The sequence below is a fragment of the Hordeum vulgare genome, chromosome 3H (assembly GCF_904849725.1).
Source record: "Hordeum vulgare subsp. vulgare chromosome 3H, MorexV3_pseudomolecules_assembly, whole genome shotgun sequence".
Classification (NCBI taxonomy): domain Eukaryota; kingdom Viridiplantae; phylum Streptophyta; class Magnoliopsida; order Poales; family Poaceae; genus Hordeum; species Hordeum vulgare.
This window is the reverse complement of record NC_058520.1, coordinates 166,051,200-166,057,280: the sequence shown is the minus strand read 5'-3', so window position 1 is coordinate 166,057,280 and position 6,081 is coordinate 166,051,200.

The window sequence follows — 6,081 nt, the reverse complement described above, 5'->3', positions numbered from 1 at the left end:
AGAGAAGTCTTGATTCCTCTCAATTACTTTTGAGACGTGGATTCGGTAATATTAAGAGTTATGTTAGTAGGGTGTTGTGAATCTAGAAATACTTGTGTTGAAGTTAGTGATTCCCGTAGCATGCACGTATGGTGAACCGCTCTGTTAGGAAGTCGGAGCATAATTGATATATTGATTTTTATCCTTTGTGTTGAGGTCGGGATCGAGCGATGGTTAATACCTACCAACCCTTCCCCTAGGAGTATGCGTTTAGCACTTTCTTTCGATTACTAATAAAAACTTTCACAACAAGTATGTGAGTTCTTCATGACTAATGTGAATCCATGGTATAGATGCACTTTCACCTTCCACCATTGCTAGCCTCTCTAGTGACGCGCAATTCTCGCCGGTACACAAACTCACCAAATGCCTCCCTCAAAACAGCCACCATACCTACCTACTATGGCATTTTCATAGCCATTCCGAGATATATTGCCATGCAACTCCCACCGTTCCGTCTCATGACTTGTGCCGTCACTCTCATATTACCATTGCATGATTGTAAGATAGCTAGCGAGATGTTTGAACGTCATACGCCAAGCTAGATCGTTGCTCATCCCGGTACACTGCCGGAGGCATTTCCAATAGAGTCATGATTGTTCTCAGCTTTGAGTAAATAAAAGTGTGATGATCATCATTATTAGAGCATTGTCCCATGAGAGGAAATAAAAAAAGGAGGCCAAAGAGCCCAAAAATAAAAATAAAAGAGAAAAGAGAAAACAAAAAAAAAGAGGCCTAAGAGCCCAAATAAAAAAAGAGAAAAAGAGAGGAGGGACAATGCTAATATCTTTTTCCACACTTGTGCTTCATAATAGCACCATGTTCTTCATGATTGAGAGCTTCTTGCTTTGTCACTACCATATGCTAGTGGAAATCTTCACTATATAGCTTGGCTTGTATATTCCAATGATGGGCTTCCTCAAAATTTCCCTAGGTCTTCGTGAGCAAGCAAGTTGGATGCACACCCACTAGTTCTACTTTTGAGCTTTCACATACTTATAGCTCTAGTGCATCCCTTGTATGGCAATCCCTACTCATTCACATTGATATCTATTAATGGGCATCTCCATAGCCCTTTGATACGCCGAGTCAATGTGACCATCTCCTCCTTTTTGTCTCACAACCACCACCACACTATATTCCACCTATTGTGCTATATCCATGGCTCGCGCTCATGTATTGTGTGATAGTTATAAAAAGTTTGAGAAAGTAAGAGTGCGAAAACAATTACTTGGCCAATACCGGGGTTGTGCTTGATTTACATTAGTTGTGTGAGGATGATGGAGCATAGACGGACTATATGATTTTGTAGGGATAACTTTATTTGGCCTTGTTATTTTGAAAGTTCATGATTACCTTGCTAGTTTGCTTGAAGTATTATTGTTTTCGTGTCAATAGCAAACTATTGTTTTGAATCTTACGGATTTGAACATTCATGTCATGTGAAAGAAGTTGCAAAGGACAACTATGCTAGGTAGCATTCCACATCAAAAAATCATTCTTTATCACTTCCCTACTCGAGGACGAGCAGGAGTTAAGCTTGGGGATGCTTGATACGTCTCCAACGTATCTATAATTTTTGATGGTTTCATGCTATTATCTTGTCAAACTTTGGATGTTTTGTATGCCTTTCATATATTTTTCGAGACTAACTTATTAACTCAGTGCCAAGTGCCAGTTCCTCTTTTTTCCATGGTTTTGACCCCTTTCAGAGGAGGATTTTGAACGGAGTCCAAATGGAATGAAACTGCCAAAAAGATTTTTTCCGGAACAGAAAAAGATCGGAGAGCCGGATAATCAGGGTAGGGGACCACCAGGGACCCCACAAGCCCTCACTGTGTGGCCAGGGGGGAGGCCGTGGCCCCCTGGCTTGTGGGCTCCCTGAGGCTCCGTTGCCCTAGGTTTTGCGCCTATATATTCCCAAAAATTCCATAAAAAATCAGGAGATCATCGAAAGTACTTTTCCGCCGCCGCAAGCTTCTGCCTCCGCAAGATCCCATCTGGGGCACGTTCTCGTGCCCTGTCGGAGGGGGATTCGGACACGGAGGGCTTCTTCATCAACACCATGACCTCTCCGATGATGCATGAGTAGTTCACCATAGACCTACGGGTCCATAGCTAGTAGCTAGATGGCTTCTTCTCTCTCTTGGATCTTCAATACAAAGTTCTCCGTGATCTTCATGGAGATCTATCCGATGTAACCTTATTTTGCGGTGTGTTTAGATCCGATGAATTGTGGATTTATGATCAGATTATCTATGAATCTTATTTGAGTTTCTTCTGATCTCTCTTATGCATGATTTCATATCCTTGTAATTCTCTTCGAGTTGTGGTTTTTTTGGCCAACTAGATCTATGATTCTTGCAATGGGAGAAGTGCTTGGTTTTGGGTTCATACCGTGCGGTGACCTCACCTAGTGACAGAAGGGGTAGCAAGGCACGCGTCGTGTTGTTGCCATCAAGGGTAAAAAGATGGGGTTTTCATCATTGGTTTGAGATTATCCCTCCACGGCATGTCATCTTGCTTAAGGCGTTACTCTGTTCGTCATGAACTCAATACACTAGATGCATGCTAGATGGCGGTCGATGTGTGGAGTAATAGTAGTAGATGCAGAAAGTATCGGTCTACTTTACTCGGACGTGATGCCTATATGTATGATCATTGCCTTAGATATCGTCATGATTTTGCGCGGTTCTATCAATTGCTCGACAGTAATTTGTTCACCCACCGTAATATTTGCTATTTTGAGAGAAGCCTCTAGTGAACACTATGGCCCCCGGGTCTACTGCACACCATATTTTCAGCCTTACACTTTTTCTTCGTTGCACTTTCCGCCTTCAGATCTCACTTTGCAAACAATCTTGAAGGATTGACAACCCCTTTAAAGCGTTGGGTGCAAGCTCTTTTGTGTTTGTGCAGGTACTCTGGACTTGACGAGATTCTCCTACTGGATTGATACCTTGGTTCTCAAACTGAGGGAAATACTTACTACTCCTGTGCTGCATCACCCTTTCCTCTTCAAGGGAAAAACCAACGCAAGCAAGTCTCCGTCAACGTGTCAAATTCTGGTGTTGTTGTTTGAGAAGTAGCACTGAGCACAACAACTTACAACCGCAACATACCCGACGTCACTGGACGAGAGAGAAACACAGTTTTGTTTCTTTGTAGACCAACTTACCACAGAGCGACCAATGAATTGGCAACCTCCAGAAGTTCAATTTGTCTACACACGGTCTCCCACCCAATCCGAGTCCGAATATCCTATGAGATAAAATGAAGCACCTTTGGGATACCTTAAGCCAAAGTTTGGGGAATGAGCCAAATATCGGAAGATTCGCTTGACAACCACCAAGTGGCTTTCCTTTGGTGTGTATTGAAATCATGCACAAATTCCCACACTCAACATAATATCCAGTCTAAATGCACAAAGCTAAAACAAAGATCCAATAATAGAGCGATATACCTTTTGATCCACAGCTTTACCATGAGGATCTAAGTCAAGTTGGCATTTGAGTGGCATGGGAGTGTTTTCCTTGGCCGGTTTGAGTTCATCCATATTGAATCTCTTGAGTATGTGTTGAGTGTATTTTTCTTGAATGATGAAGGTTCCTTGACTTCGTTGCTTCACTTCGAATCCAAGGAAGAACTTCAACTCTCCCATCATAGACATCTCAAACTCTTTGGTCATTAGTGCAGCAAACTCTTCATTAAAAGCTTTGTTAGGAGAACCAAAGATAATGTCATCCACATATAGTTGGCATATGAACAAGCTCCCTTTGACCTTCTTTGTGAAAAGAGTGGAATCAATTTTCCCAATTTCAAACACACGATCTTGCAACATCTCGGTAAGGTGCTCATACCACACACCTGGGGCTTGTTTAAGGCCATAGAGTGCCTCATCGAGAACGTATACATGATTGGGGAACTTGGGATCCTCGAACCCCGGGGGTTGTTTAACATATACCAACTCCTTGAGGTGACCATTAAGAAATTCACACTTCACATCCTTTCGATATAATTGAAATTATGATGAGAAGAAAATGAAAGCAACATGCGAATAGATTCAAGGCGAGCAACGGGAGTAGAGGTTTAACCGTAGTTGATACCCTCGACTTGGGAGTAGCCTTGTGCTACCAATCTTGCCTTGTTGCAAATTACGACACCGTTTACATCTTGATTGTTCTTAAAGATCCATTTGGTTCGCATGACATTGTGGTTCTCCTTTTCTCTTGGCACCAACCACCACACTTTGTTGAGCTCAAAGTTATTGACTTCATCATGCATTGCCTCAAGCCACTCCATGTCCCCGAACACTTCTTGTACCTTTGGGGGTTCAATGCAAGAAAAAAATGCATGATGTGCACAAAAGTTTGTTAATTTACGATGAGTGGTTACCCCTCTGTTCAAGATACCGTATACATTCTCCAAAATATGTTGTTTCTTTTGGAGCTTGGCTGTAATCTTGGCGGCATGTCTTTCTAGAATATCCTCCATGGAAAGTTGAGGAGGAATATTTTTGTAACCTTGACCGCCATCGTGAGCTTGCTCTTGATCTTGAGCTTGGTCTTGATGTTTAGCTTGGTATTGTTCTTGAGCTTGCTCCAAGGAGTGAGCTTGATCAAGGACATCACTTGGTGAACCACCATTATAAGGTTGATCTTGTCCTTGATTTTGATCACAGGGATGAGGGTCTTCACTTTTTTCTTCTAAAGCGTGTGGGTCTCGTATTGGTGATGGTTCCACTTGCGTGGAATATTATCCTTATCCTTCGGCCACAAGGGGTTCCTCAACGGGTAGGAAGTGCCCCACACACATTCTTCTTATGGCTTGGGCAGAAATTTCATCACCTACATCACAAATACCACTTTGCTCCACTTGGGAGCCATTATTTTCATCAAACTCCATATTACACGTCTCCTCAATGAGTCTAGTGGACTTGTTGAGAACACGGTAAACATGAGAGTTTGTAGCATAATCAACAAATATGCCCTCTTGAGATCTAGGTTCAAATTTAGACAAACTAGCACCTTTCTTGAGAATCAAACACTTACAAGCGAACACCGGGAAGTACTTGAGGTTGGGCTTGATACCGGTAAGAATTTCATAAGAAGTCTTGTTCAAGACTTTGCAGAGGTAGAGCCTATTAGATGCGTGACAAGCGGCGTTGATGGATTCGGCCCAAAAGTTGTATGGAGATTTGAATTCCGCCATCACTGTCCTTGCCTTGTCCATCAATGTCCGGTTCTTCCTCTCCACAACACCGTTTTGTTAAGGGGTATATGGTGCAAATTATTGGTGCTTGATCCCCTCATCACTTAGAAACTCATCCAAGGTGTAGTTCTTGAACTCGGTGCCATTGTCACTTCTAATCATCAATATATTTGCCTCATGTTGATGTTGGGCTTCATTCGCAAAGTCGATGACGGTTTGTTGGGTCTCACTTCTCCTCTTGAAGAAGTATACCCAAGTATATCTTGAGTAATCATCCACAATCACCAAATAATATTTTCTTCCCCCAAGACTATTGAAAGTTGGAGGACCAAAGAGATCCATATGACGGAGCTCCAAGGTCCTCTTCGAGTAGATGGTAGTTGCGGGTTGGTGAGTCGTCTCATGTAGCTTTCCTTCAATGCATGCACTACAAGCAGGATCTTTGGCAGAACTCACATTTGTTAGTCCAAGAACGTGATCCCCTTTGAGGAGACTTTGCAATGATCTCATATTGACATGGGATAGCCGGCGATGCCAAAGCCAACCCACATCAACTTTAGCCATTAAGCAAGTCACAGTCTTAGTGGATCGCTTCGAGAAGTTAACCACATAAAGACCATTCTCGACATGCCCAACAAAAGCTAATTTAAGAGTATTGCTCCACAAAAGGGACACGGTGTCAACACTAAAGAAAGTACAAAAACACATGAGTTTAAGTTGATGGACGGAGAGTAAATTATATGCAAGGGTCTCAACAAGCTTGACATTCTCGATGGATGTTCCGGTGAGATTACCACCTTGCCAAGACCCAATACCTTTGAAATTGCATCA